The following is a 14,183-nucleotide window of genomic DNA, read 5'->3' on the forward strand; positions in this document are numbered from 1 at the left end:
GAAGGAGACAACGTTTCAGAAAAGGCATTGTAGCAAACCAAAAAAGAAATTTTAAGCGCAGCAGAGTAACCAGCGCACATACCTGTTAGCTCAGGTGAGTTTAAAAGGCTGCTGTTGATAACAAGGGCATTTGCTAAATAGATGGTGTGTGTGCAACAATATACTGAAAGGTCAATTATATTGTGCAGCTTATCTCATCACCTGTAGTTATTTAGGTGAAAGCTCCAAAATGCTTGCCTAATATGTCTGTTTATCCAAAAGGAAGTAAAAAGGGAGAGCTAGAAAGATAGCATTGCATCACATTACATGGCAATGCAATGCACAGTTGCTGAAGTTGAACCAAAATGAGCTTGTAATCTGGCTTCTGCAACTTTGAACATGAAAAATCCAATGAGGAGAAGAAAAGCAAAGCCAAAGAGTCCATCCCAAAATCCGACAAACAAGCAAAATGAACAAAAAACATTGAATTCAATTCTTTCTGATTTTAGAAACTGCATTAAAGAAGGGGTGCACCGGTCCTGGAGATACTGCAATACCAGGTCAATGCGTGGAGTGGACAGAGCAAGCTCTTTTTCCATCTCCCTGTTCTAAAAATCCATTTAATATATGGTCCCCAGATAGGGGACGTATCAGATATTAAACTGATAAGAACAGATTTTTTTTTTTTTTTTTTTTTTAAACCATTCAGTTTAGTTTTTTAGCAAACAGTATGAATTTCTCAAAAATTTGCTACTTAAAACTTCTCATCATCATGGTTCTATTTATTTAGCAGTAGTATAAGACGAAATATAATCACAAGGGAACATCCTTTACGTAACACAAATGCAGAAACTTCAAGGAATCACAAAGAAAAAAAATCACTGGTATTTGATATGGTAATGCCACTTTTTAAATTTCCAAATCCCTTCGGCATCTGTGCCACCACCGCCTCTGCTGTCCAACTTATATATCAGGTATAGTCTTGAAAGAATAAGTCTAACACATTCATTCACTGATAAAGATTTCCTCTTGAAAAGTCCAAGGTTCCTTGCATCCCACAAACTCTCCATCACACAAGCCATTATCAACCATAAAATTCTATCTTTAGACCGACTACACGCACCAATTCCAAACATCGCCACACGCCAATCCACAAAATTCACGCCTGCTAAACCCTTACACAATCCACCTACACACTTCCACACACTGTACGCGTACTCACAATCCCACATAACATGCCTCACAGTCTCACAACCACCACATCCCACTCTCGGACACACATCTGTTCTTATCAACTCTCTTTTCTTCTGCACTTCTCTCACAGGTAAAATATTATGTAAAGTCATCCACACCACATCCTTCTGTTTGTTTGACATCCCATACGTATCTAACTTCTTCCATGCATCTGAAACCTCATTCCCTCTCAGCCCAACAATATTACACTCTACCTCATTTGCACTCATTCTTTTCACCACATTCTTGGTCATTCTAAAATCATTCATTCCCACACTCAACAAATCATGCTTTCTCACAAATTTCTCAATCACCTCATACCAAACAGGACACTTAAAGGCCACAGGCACACTCGCATCTCTCTTCCTCCAGCATAACCCATACAACATCCATCCAGCAGAATAATTAGCCATAAAAGCACCTTTATTGCCTTTACCCAGCAAAATAACCACAGTCTTAATATAATTAAGGCCTAAAAAAACTTCAATATTGGGAAAGGCCAGCCCACCATGCTGACAAGCCTTAAAAAGGCTCTCCCGCTTCAACTTCTCCATCTTACTACACCACAGGAATGTGAATACCAACTTCTCTATTCTCTTAATTTTCCTGTAAGGAGAAGGAAAAACAGTCGCCACATAAAGCAGGATAGGGAGAATCACTGCTTTGATAATTAATACCTTACCACGCAGAGTCAATTCTCTCATTCGCCAAAAATTCAATTTACGTTCAACCCGCATACCACACTCTTCCCAACTTTCATTCCCTTTTAAGTCATCATTAAATAATACGCCCAAAATCTTGATTGCACCCTCTTCACACTTTACACCATCCATACGAATACTACTATCTCCAAAACATTTAAAACTACATTTATTCCAATTTACCCTAAAACCAGACGCACCAACAAAAAAATCCAAAAGCAATTTAATTCTACTCAAAGAAGCCATACTTTCACTCACAACCACAACATCATCCATATAACCTAACACTTTCACATGCTTACCACCACTACCAGGCACCAACAAACCTCTCATCATTTTATCCCGTCTAATCAAACATAACAATGGTTCTATTACACATACAAATAAGACGGGGGACATAGGACACCCCTGCCTTACTCCTGACCTAATCTTCACTTTGTCACACAGCCACCCATTAACCAAGAACTCACTTGACACACAATCATACAATGATTTTACACAATTCACAAATTCTCTAGGAAACCCCATTCTTTCCAGTACTTTAAACAAAAACACATGCGAAACCCTGTCAAACGCCTTCTCAAAATCAATAGCTAAAGTCATACATTTCTGCTTTCTATCCTTGCAATCCCCAATCATATCTCTCAACAATAACAAGTTATCACTCATACTTCTTCCAGGCACTGCACATACTTGGTCCTCCTCCACAACACTACCAATCACTTCACGCATACGATTTGCCAGTAACTTACTGTAGACCTTATAATCCGAATTCAGCAGTGTTATTGGTCTCCAGTTTTCCAAACGTTTCCTCTCACCCTTTTTATACACAAGCACAACCACTCCTTCTTTCATTGATTCACACAACCTACCATTCACCCACATATACTTACATACCTCAGTCAAATCTGTTCCCAAAACTTCCCATGCTTTCACATACAACTCTACAGGTATACCATCTTTCCCAGGAGTCTTACTCTTTTTAGCACTCCACACCACATTCTTCACTTCATCCAGAACTACATCCTCACACAATAGATCACGCTCCTCAGAATCAAGTTTTTTCTCCACACCATTCAGAACATATGACACAAGCCCAGAGTCAATCCATTTCTCATCATACAACTTGCTATAAAACCTATTCACTTCTTTCAGCACATCCTCACCCATACAGTTGGTTCCACTTTCATTCACAACTTCATTCATATCAGTCTTCCTACCATTCATTTTTTTAAAAAAGAACCTCGTACACTTCTCATTTTTCTCCAGGTGCTCAATTTTAGTACGATATATAATTTCCTTTCCTTTCTCATCCAACACACGCTTCAATTCATTCTTAGCCTCAGTAAGTTGATCAGACATCTCCAAACCACTTGCAACACACTTTCTCAACCAGTCAATCCGTCTATTAAGGTCATTAAACCTATTCCTATATCTGGCAGCTTTTCTATAGCCCCACTTTTTGAAGAAAGTTTTAAATTGCACTTTCACCCAGTCCCACCAGTCAAGAACACACACAAAATCCTTCTTACGCATTCTCCATCTTTCATACTTTACATTAAACTCATTCATCACCTCATCATCCTCTAACAGCCTTGCATTCAACTTCCATACCCCACCGCCATACACTTGGTCACCATTCGCACAAAACACGCCTCTCAAACATTCATGGTCCGAAAAAGGTACCTTTTGTTGAGAAAAATCCAAACATACCATATTTTTAGAAAATAACATTAAATCAATTCTGGAATGAATCTCACCACGGTCAGCATGGTATGTCGGCGGTGGTGGCATGCCAAGAACAACAACTGCTGCATCTAAAAAGGAAAAATCACAAATTAAATGGGACAATTTCTTTCCTGTTATGTCACACTTTCCTTCTGTGACACAATTAACGTCCCCAACAAAAATAGTGGGAGATTTCCCTGGAAGAAAAAAACTTAATTTTTCAAGAAGAGCAAGCCGCTCTTCCTTCCCTGTAGGGCAATATAAATTAATAATTCTGACCCGCCACCCTCTATAACTCAAAAATGCAATTAAACATCGGCCCACCTCCACCACAATATAACTATCAATAGAGATTTCTTTATTCCCAACTAATATCCCCACCCCATCATTTTTATTATGATTAGACCCTGACCAGATATGCTGTCCGTAAGGCCAGTCTTTGTCACAAGGAGCATCCTGAATCCCACACTCCTGAAGGCAAAAAACATCAGCACCTAAATGTTTCAGGTAGTCCAGAACAGTTGTTCTTCTGATTTTAGATCTGATCTGCCTTACATTTAGGGACACTACATCCCAACCAGATTGGCAAGACATTAATTAATGAAAAGAAATACATGACTCAATGTTGATCACACCATACTCATCCATTATCATCAGACTGGGAAAGCACCCCAAAGGTGTTGATGCTCTCAGGGATGCCAAGGTAAGGAGCATCAGGGGAGAAGACATCCTGCGGGTAAATGCGGTCACTTGCAGGACTGTCGCACCCTCCGCTGGCAGGTGAGTACTCTCGTCTGGGTTTTTTATTGGCCAGTTCAGGAGTATCATCATCATCAAAAGACCTCCCAGAAGTAAAGTCTCCTTGGCCACCATCCCTGGCCACCTCTTCGTCTGTAGCACCCCAGGACAATGCAGGGGTTCGAGCTAGAGACACATCCATGTCACCCTCACCACATATTTCGGACTGATGAGGGAGGTCCACATCCAACTCGGAGATCTCCATACCTGGCCCAGCAGGGGCCGGAGGGTCCAACAGGTTCTGGGCCTCACCCACCAGATCTTCAACCTCAGGGGGCTCCGTCTCAGCATTGATCTCTGCAGTAGTCACCTGTGGGGTAACAGCAGGGACAGTAGGCTTACCTTTGGTCACTTCGGAGAAGGACCTAGGCTTGACTTTAGCCTTACAATCCCGAATCACATGTCCTTCCTCCCCGCAGGCATCACATACCACCGGGTTGGAACAATCCTTCGCCAGATGACCGTACTTGTTGCACTTTCTACAGTTTGGCAATTGCTTGCAGAAATCCTGGATATGCCCGAACATGTTGCATCTCCTGCAGAACAATGGCGCCTCGGGAAAAAACAGATATCCAGAGTCTCTTCCAATTGTAAAGTTCAGGGGAGGATAGTGAATACCTCCAGGACCATGAGGGTCTATCCCAAACCTCACAAAGTATTTATACTTCCCAGTCCACAGCCCTTCTCCATTTAAGATTTTATGGGAGAATTGCACAAAAATGCAGTGTCTTCTCAGGAATGCAGTGATATCATCCCGGGAGATAAAGGGGTTGTGCATGAATATTACCACCGGGATATCCCCCTTAGAGTAGAGTACAGTGAAGATAAGTCCATCCAGCTGAGGGTGCTCTGAAAGGACTTGAAGAGTTTTGAAAAGGTTTTGGCAAGCCGCCATAGAAGAAAGCACCAAGACGTACCTATGCTCCCTTCTGAACTCCTGCAAACAGATGATCTCCGACTTCTGGATCTTCAGGATTTCATAGAAAATGGCGTTGACCAGGTATGACAACGAGAAATGGTCCTTCTTCTCCTCAGAGACCTCGATACGGAAAGCATTCTTGACCCGGGGATCCCCGGTCCCAGCAAAACGAAGCTTGACACCCATGGTCGCTTCAGGAATCGCCTTCTCGTTTCCTCCTCACTCTCCCCCTATAGCAGCATCCAGCTTAAGCCACCGAAGTGGCGATGCTGGAAGGCCGAGGGCTAGTACACAAGGAACCTCTTGTCCAAACACTAGGTCTGAGCCAAAAGGCCGAGAAGCGATAACCAGAATTGGTTTCAAACTACGGAGCCACCCAAGGATCCTGAAAAGTCCATTTGTGGAGATGAGCTCCTGGACTCCCGTTAAGAAGACATGTTGTCAACCTCTAGATCCCTTACATGCCTGCACTTTTCGGCTTGCTGCTGCTGCAATCCACGCGTTTTAGATCTGCATAACTCCACCTCTTTAAACACAGCACCTTCACCCCCTGCTGTTCCCACCCGCCTCAACACCGTTGGAAGGGAGGAGAACCAATTAAGGCGGGGGGTGGGGTGGAACGAGCAGCTGTCTACCCTTAGCAGGAGGGCTCCTGATTACATACCTCTCCTGCTGCTGCTGCTGCTGGCTGTCCAGCAGCAGACTGAAGGTGGCTGCTGCTGTGCACAGGTATATAAAGGCTCAGAGCCTATTATGACACGCGCAGCCAGCGTTCCATTGCCACATTCCATCTACTGCAGGCAGGATACCTGGCTGGCTGAATGTCGCTGAGAAGCTCACAGAGACCGCCATAAGCAACAGTTTAACAGAATGCCACAGACTAATCAACCAAACTTTTTGGGTTGGGTTCTCTTTTATAGTCTGCAGGCATTAAATGAAAGAAGTCAGTGTTCCAGCAGAAGGAGACAACGTTTCAGAAAAGGCATTGTAGCAAACCAAAAAAGAAATTTTAAGCGCAGCAGAGTAACCAGCGCACATACCTGTTAGCTCAGGTGAGTTTAAAAGGCTGCTGTTGATAACAAGGGCATTTGCTAAATAGATGGTGTGTGTGCAACAATATACTGAAAGGTCAATTATATTGTGCAGCTTATCTCACCACCTGTAGTTATTTAGGTGGAAGCTCCAAAATGCTTGCCTAATATGTCTGTTTATCCAAAAGGAAGTAAAAAGGGAGAGCTAGAAAGATAGCATTGCATCACATTACATGGCAATGCAATGCACAGTTGCTGAAGTTGAACCAAAATGAGCTTGTAATCTGGCTTCTGCAACTTTGAACATGAAAAATCCAATGAGGAGAAGAAAAGCAAAGCCAAAGAGTCCATCCCAAAATCCGACAAACAAGCAAAATGAACAAAAAACATTGAATTCAATTCTTTCTGATTTTAGAAACTGCATTAAAGAAGGGGTGCACCGGTCCTGGAGATACTGCAATACCAGGTCAATGCGTGGAGTGGACAGAGCAAGCTCTTTTTCCATCTCCCTGTTCTAAAAATCCATTTAATATATGGTCCCCAGATAGGGGACGTATCAGATATTAAACTGATAAGAACAGATACTACACTTGATCTTAGCCAAAAGGCCGAGAAGCGATAACCAGAATTGATTTCAAACTACGGAGCCACCCAAGGATCCTGAAAAGTCCATTTGTGGAGATGAGCTCCTGGACTCCCGTTAAGAAGACATGTTGTCAACCTCTAGATCCCTTACATGCCTGCACTTTTCGGCTTGCTGCTGCTGCAATCCACGCGTTTTAGATCTGCATAACTCCACCTCTTTAAACACAGCACCTTCACCCCCTGCTGTTCCCACCCGCCTCAACACCGTTGGAAGGGAGGAGAACCAATTAAGGCGGGGGGTGGGGTGGAACGAGCAGCTGTCTACCCTTAGCAGGAGGGCTCCTGATTACATACCTCTCCTGCTGCTGCTGCTGCTGGCTGTCCAGCAGCAGACTGAAGGTGGCTGCTGCTGTGCACAGGTATATAAAGGCTCAGAGCCTATTATGACACGCGCAGCCAGCGTTCCATTGCCACATTCCATCTACTGCAGGCAGGATACCTGGCTGGCTGAATGTCGCTGAGAAGCTCACAGAGACCGCCATAAGCAACAGTTTAACAGAATGCCACAGACTAATCAACCAAACTTTTTGGGTTGGGTTCTCTTTTATAGTCTGCAGGCATTAAATGAAAGAAGTCAGTGTTCCAGCAGAAGGAGACAACGTTTCAGAAAAGGCATTGTAGCAAACCAAAAAAGAAATTTTAAGCGCAGCAGAGTAACCAGCGCACATACCTGTTAGCTCAGGTGAGTTTAAAAGGCTGCTGTTGATAACAAGGGCATTTGCTAAATAGATGGTGTGTGTGCAACAATATACTGAAAGGTCAATTATATTGTGCAGCTTATCTCACCACCTGTAGTTATTTAGGTGAAAGCTCCAAAATGCTTGCCTAATATGTCTGTTTATCCAAAAGGAAGTAAAAAGGGAGAGCTAGAAAGATAGCATTGCATCACATTACATGGCAATGCAATGCACAGTTGCTGAAGTTGAACCAAAATGAGCTTGTAATCTGGCTTCTGCAACTTTGAACATGAAAAATCCAATGAGGAGAAGAAAAGCAAAGCCAAAGAGTCCATCCCAAAATCCGACAAACAAGCAAAATGAACAAAAAACATTGAATTCAATTCTTTCTGATTTTAGAAACTGCATTAAAGAAGGGGTGCACCGGTCCTGGAGATACTGCAATACCAGGTCAATGCGTGGAGTGGACAGAGCAAGCTCTTTTTCCATCTCCCTGTTCTAAAAATCCATTTAATATATGGTCCCCAGATAGGGGACGTATCAGATATTAAACTGATAAGAACAGATACTACACTTGATCTTAGCCAAAAGGCCGAGAAGCGATAACCAGAATTGGTTTCAAACTACGGAGCCACCCAAGGATCCTGAAAAGTCCATTTGTGGAGATGAGCTCCTGGACTCCCGTTAAGAAGACATGTTGTCAACCTCTAGATCCCTTACATGCCTGCACTTTTCGGCTTGCTGCTGCTGCAATCCACGCGTTTTAGATCTGCATAACTCCACCTCTTTAAACACAGCACCTTCACCCCCTGCTGTTCCCACCCGCCTCAACACCGTTGGAAGGGAGGAGAACCAATTAAGGCGGGGGGTGGGGTGGAACGAGCAGCTGTCTACCCTTAGCAGGAGGGCTCCTGATTACATACCTCTCCTGCTGCTACTGCTGCTGGCTGTCCAGCAGCAGACTGAAGGTGGCTGCTGCTGTGCACAGGTATATAAAGGCTCAGAGCCTATTATGACACGCGCAGCCAGCGTTCCATTGCCACATTCCATCTACTGCAGGCAGGATACCTGGCTGGCTGAATGTCGCTGAGAAGCTCACAGAGACCGCCATAAGCAACAGTTTAACAGAATGCCACAGACTAATCAACCAAACTTTTTGGGTTGGGTTCTCTTTTATAGTCTGCAGGCATTAAATGAAAGAAGTCAGTGTTCCAGCAGAAGGAGACAACGTTTCAGAAAAGGCATTGTAGCAAACCAAAAAAGAAATTTTAAGCGCAGCAGAGTAACCAGCGCACATACCTGTTAGCTCAGGTGAGTTTAAAAGGCTGCTGTTGATAACAAGGGCATTTGCTAAATAGATGGTGTGTGTGCAACAATATACTGAAAGGTCAATTATATTGTGCAGCTTATCTCACCACCTGTAGTTATTTAGGTGAAAGCTCCAAAATGCTTGCCTAATATGTCTGTTTATCCAAAAGGAAGTAAAAAGGGAGAGCTAGAAAGATAGCATTGCATCACATTACATGGCAATGCAATGCACAGTTGCTGAAGTTGAACCAAAATGAGCTTGTAATCTGGCTTCTGCAACTTTGAACATGAAAAATCCAATGAGGAGAAGAAAAGCAAAGCCAAAGAGTCCATCCCAAAATCCGACAAACAAGCAAAATGAACAAAAAACATTGAATTCAATTCTTTCTGATTTTAGAAACTGCATTAAAGAAGGGGTGCACCGGTCCTGGAGATACTGCAATACCAGGTCAATGCGTGGAGTGGACAGAGCAAGCTCTTTTTCCATCTCCCTGTTCTAAAAATCCATTTAATATATGGTCCCCAGATAGGGGACGTATCAGATATTAAACTGATAAGAACAGATTTTTTTTTTTTTTTTTTTAAAACCTATTCAGGTTAAAATTAAAGTCCACTCCACAGTCCTCTTCTCCCCAAAGGGAGACAAGACGTGGACTCCAACTTAAATCATCATCAGGTTTTGGTACTTTTAATGTCAGAAAAAAAAATTACAAAAATACAACAATACTTACAAAGAAAGAAATGTTTCAGAACCTGAATGGATACCAAAAAAATAAAAATTAAATTATAACTGTATTAACAACAGTAATAACATCAAGTAAAATACTTGTAACCATTATCAAAAGCATGAACCCCAACCCAACTCAGAACCTTAAGGGACAAATCTTCAACCCTTGATGCTGAAAAAACTTGTTTCGATACACCATCTGGTATTCTATATTTCACACAAAAAACATTTTTATCTCTTATTAGTTCTTTCCTAACATTCTCTATAAGATAGTCCAAACGTTTCTCATCATACAACTTACGGTACAACCGGTTAAAATATTCTGCATTCTTTATAAACATAGGTTGTTGAAAAACAACTATATTTTCTTCCATTGCCACCTCCACTTCCTGTTCCTTTCTCTTTTCTTGCTTTTTAACCTTACCACGGCCAGTTCCCTGACTTACACCTCCCATTTCACTCTCTACCCTATCCCCCCAATCTACTCTTGTTTTCTCCATCTCACTCTGCACTCCTACAGGTTTGCTTTCTTTTCCCTTTACCACCAACACCTTTTCTACACTTTCCTCCTTTCTCTCTACCAAAACCTTTTTAACCACTACCTCCTTCTCTTTATTTCTTTTCCTCTTTGGGCAATTCTTAAAAACATGCGTATCTTCCTGACACAAGTTGCACTTCCTCCGATCTTTACAATCCTTTGACTCATGATCACCTTTTTTGCAAAAACCACATACACCACCCGAACAATTTTCCTTTCCATGCCCGTATTGACGACAAACTCGACAAAAAGTGGGTATACCACTGAAAAAAATATCACCATTTATATTACCCAACTTAAACCTAGCTGGGGGAAGCAACACAGTCCCCTGCTCATCTTCTTTGAAACGGACCAAAAATTTCCACTTCGAAGTCCAAAAACCAAATTCATTATAAATCTTCCCTTTTGGTGTTACTGACAAACAAAAAAACTCCAAAAATGTAAGAACATCCTCTTCGTCCACCAATGGAGAGTACATTTTAACAATGATCCATTTATCTCTAACGGGGAAGTGTGGCATTACACTTATCCCCTCCATTCTTTTATCCTGGCTTGCAGTCATTTTCCTTAGATATCCTTCAAAAAAAACTTTGTCAACAAAAACTATATCATAAACACCCCTCCTGGGGTAGTCCATTATCGCCAACACTTCTTCTGTCTTCAAACCAAAAAGATCCACAAGAACTTGACTCATCACATACCTAAAATCCTTTTGATCTCGAAAGTTCTCCTGAACAACCAAACGAATAGAATTCTGCACCTTAGCGAATTCAGGCACATGATCTTCCTCTCCTTCATGTGATGCTGCAGACATCTTCTTCACAAACAGGTTCTCCTCTTCTCAATAGAAACCTTCAACACCGAAGTGCCAGGTAGATGATCGCCTCCCGTTGCCCGGGGACTAATCCGACTCCCTAATAGCAGCAGGGAGGTGAAGCCCTGCTGAAAAACAGAGCGATCCCCCCAGGCCAAGGAGCCGGGTACCCCGAGCACCTCTCAGCCAAGACCAAGGCAGCAGCCGCTAGATCACTGCACTTGATCTTAGCCAAAAGGCCGAGAAGCGATAACCAGAATTGGTTTCAAACTACGGAGCCACCCAAGGATCCTGAAAAGTCCATTTGTGGAGATGAGCTCCTGGACTCCCGTTAAGAAGACATGTTGTCAACCTTTAGATCCCTTACATGCCTGCACTTTTCGGCTTGCTGCTGCTGCAATCCACGCGTTTTAGATCTGCATAACTCCACCTCTTTAAACACAGCACCTTCACCCCCTGCTGTTCCCACCCGCCTCAACACCGTTGGAAGGGAGGAGAACCAATTAAGGCGGGGGGTGGGGTGGAACGAGCAGCTGTCTACCCTTAGCAGGAGGGCTCCTGATTACATACCTCTCCTGCTGCTGCTGCTGCTGGCTGTCCAGCAGCAGACTGAAGGTGGCTGCTGCTGTGCACAGGTATATAAAGGCTCAGAGCCTATTATGACACGCGCAGCCAGCGTTCCATTGCCACATTCCATCTACTGCAGGCAGGATACCTGGCTGGCTGAATGTCGCTGAGAAGCTCACAGAGACCGCCATAAGCAACAGTTTAACAGAATGCCACAGACTAATCAACCAAACTTTTTGGGTTGGGTTCTCTTTTATAGTCTGCAGGCATTAAATGAAAGAAGTCAGTGTTCCAGCAGAAGGAGACAACGTTTCAGAAAAGGCATTGTAGCAAACCAAAAAAGAAATTTTAAGCGCAGCAGAGTAACCAGCGCACATACCTGTTAGCTCAGGTGAGTTTAAAAGGCTGCTGTTGATAACAAGGGCATTTGCTAAATAGATGGTGTGTGTGCAACAATATACTGAAAGGTCAATTATATTGTGCAGCTTATCTCACCACCTGTAGTTATTTAGGTGAAAGCTCCAAAATGCTTGCCTAATATGTCTGTTTATCCAAAAGGAAGTAAAAAGGGAGAGCTAGAAAGATAGCATTGCATCACATTACATGGCAATGCAATGCACAGTTGCTGAAGTTGAACCAAAATGAGCTTGTAATCTGGCTTCTGCAACTTTGAACATGAAAAATCCAATGAGGAGAAGAAAAGCAAAGCCAAAGAGTCCATCCCAAAATCCGACAAACAAGCAAAATGAACAAAAAACATTGAATTCAATTCTTTCTGATTTTAGAAACTGCATTAAAGAAGGGGTGCACCGGTCCTGGAGATACTGCAATACCAGGTCAATGCGTGGAGTGGACAGAGCAAGCTCTTTTTCCATCTCCCTGTTCTAAAAATCCATTTAATATATGGTCCCCAGATAGGGGACGTATCAGATATTAAACTGATAAGAACAGATTTTTTTTTTTCGAAAGCCCGAATTCGTGTACAAAACCCGAGTGCGCTTAAAAAAGTGACAAGTGCCACAAAAAAAGTGCACTAGGATGCTGGTCTTCTTGAAACCCTCTCCAAAAGGAGAAGGGTCCCCCAAATCATTCCCCGTCCCTCCGAGCCAGAAGGCCACAGCGAGGAACAGGGACAAATAGCCACCTCCAGCCGGAGCCAGAGGCGACCCAATCTTACCCCCAATACCTGCCCGAGTTCTCACCCGAGCAAGGCACTGGGAGCCAAAGACTATGCTCCCCTCCCGGAAGAGGGGAGCCAACAACGCTCTCCTCCCGAAAGAGGAGAGCCAGGGGGGTTCAGGGGGGAGCGGAACCTGATGGCCACACACTCCCCCCCTAGACCTGCCAAGAGAGGAACCCGTAAGGGAACCGCATCCCGACAAAATCCTAGTAAGGACGTGGACACACGTGAAAAAGTGGACACACAGTGACAAAAAAAAAAATTAAATAAATCGTGAAGGTTTCACAGTATAATACTGCCCGGACCTTCGACCGGGAATTGAAAAATTCCCCATCCTAAGGCCAGAAGGCCCGGAATAAGGGTGTGTGTGAAGAAAGAAATATTGAAGTGCTAGTGCAAATGTGCCATAAACTCAAGTGGGGTTCCCAATCCCAGTGAGTTAAGGCACCCCAGGGTCACCACTCCTGGGGCACTTCACACTTCGGGCTTTCGATCTTCCCCGGCCCAATGGCGTCGATCCTGGGGGGCCATGCTTTCCACCAGATGACTATATTAGCCACCTGGCGTACTAACAAGCGCCTAAACCCCAGTGTGCATAATGTATCAATCTACTAGGGCGGCCAACATCCAAAACCGCCTTTTCGAAAGATACTACACTTGATCTTAGCCAAAAGGCCGAGAAGCGATAACCAGAATTGGTTTCAAACTACGGAGCCACCCAAGGATCCTGAAAAGTCCATTTGTGGAGATGAGCTCCTGGACTCCCGTTAAGAAGACATGTTGTCAACCTCTAGATCCCTTACATGCCTGCACTTTTCGGCTTGCTGCTGCTGCAATCCACGCGTTTTAGATCTGCATAACTCCACCTCTTTAAACACAGCACCTTCACCCCCTGCTGTTCCCACCCGCCTCAACACCGTTGGAAGGGAGGAGAACCAATTAAGGCGGGGGGTGGGGTGGAACGAGCAGCTGTCTACCCTTAGCAGGAGGGCTCCTGATTACATACCTCTCCTGCTGCTGCTGCTGCTGGCTGTCCAGCAGCAGACTGAAGGTGGCTGCTGCTGTGCACAGGTATATAAAGGCTCAGAGCCTATTATGACACGCGCAGCCAGCGTTCCATTGCCACATTCCATCTACTGCAGGCAGGATACCTGGCTGGCTGAATGTCGCTGAGAAGCTCACAGAGACCGCCATAAGCAACAGTTTAACAGAATGCCACAGACTAATCAACCAAACTTTTTGGGTTGGGTTCTCTTTTATAGTCTGCAGGCATTAAATGAAAGAAGTCAGTGTTCCAGCAGAAGGAGACAACGTTTCAGAAAAGGCATTGTAGCAAAC

General features: G+C 43.7%; 2 non-coding genes and 4 pseudogenes across 2 annotated transcripts; all 6 read right to left on the reverse strand.

The window, feature by feature from the left end:
• Positions 1–502: 502 nt before the first annotated feature.
• LOC141223493 (U2 spliceosomal RNA) lies at positions 503–711 on the reverse strand (annotated as a pseudogene).
• Positions 712–6,818: 6,107 nt separating this feature from the next.
• LOC141223269 (U2 spliceosomal RNA) lies at positions 6,819–7,009 on the reverse strand. Its single transcript, XR_012290902.1, has one exon. It is a non-coding gene; the product is annotated as a U2 spliceosomal RNA (small nuclear RNA).
• Positions 7,010–8,124: 1,115 nt separating this feature from the next.
• Positions 8,125–8,315, reverse strand: LOC141223270 (U2 spliceosomal RNA). Its single transcript, XR_012290903.1, has one exon. It is a non-coding gene; the product is annotated as a U2 spliceosomal RNA (small nuclear RNA).
• Positions 8,316–9,430: 1,115 nt separating this feature from the next.
• Positions 9,431–9,611, reverse strand: LOC141223462 (U2 spliceosomal RNA; annotated as a pseudogene).
• A 2,853-nt stretch (positions 9,612–12,464) lies between these two features.
• On the reverse strand, positions 12,465–12,645 carry LOC141223478 (U2 spliceosomal RNA; annotated as a pseudogene).
• A 795-nt stretch (positions 12,646–13,440) lies between these two features.
• LOC141223546 (U2 spliceosomal RNA) lies at positions 13,441–13,532 on the reverse strand (annotated as a pseudogene).
• Positions 13,533–14,183: the final 651 nt, after the last annotated feature.

Source organism: Phyllobates terribilis, unplaced genomic scaffold (assembly GCF_046119375.1).
Source record: "Phyllobates terribilis strain yellow unplaced genomic scaffold, ASM4611937v1 Scaffold_376__1_contigs__length_1858288, whole genome shotgun sequence".
In the NCBI taxonomy this organism is placed as follows: domain Eukaryota; kingdom Metazoa; phylum Chordata; class Amphibia; order Anura; family Dendrobatidae; genus Phyllobates; species Phyllobates terribilis.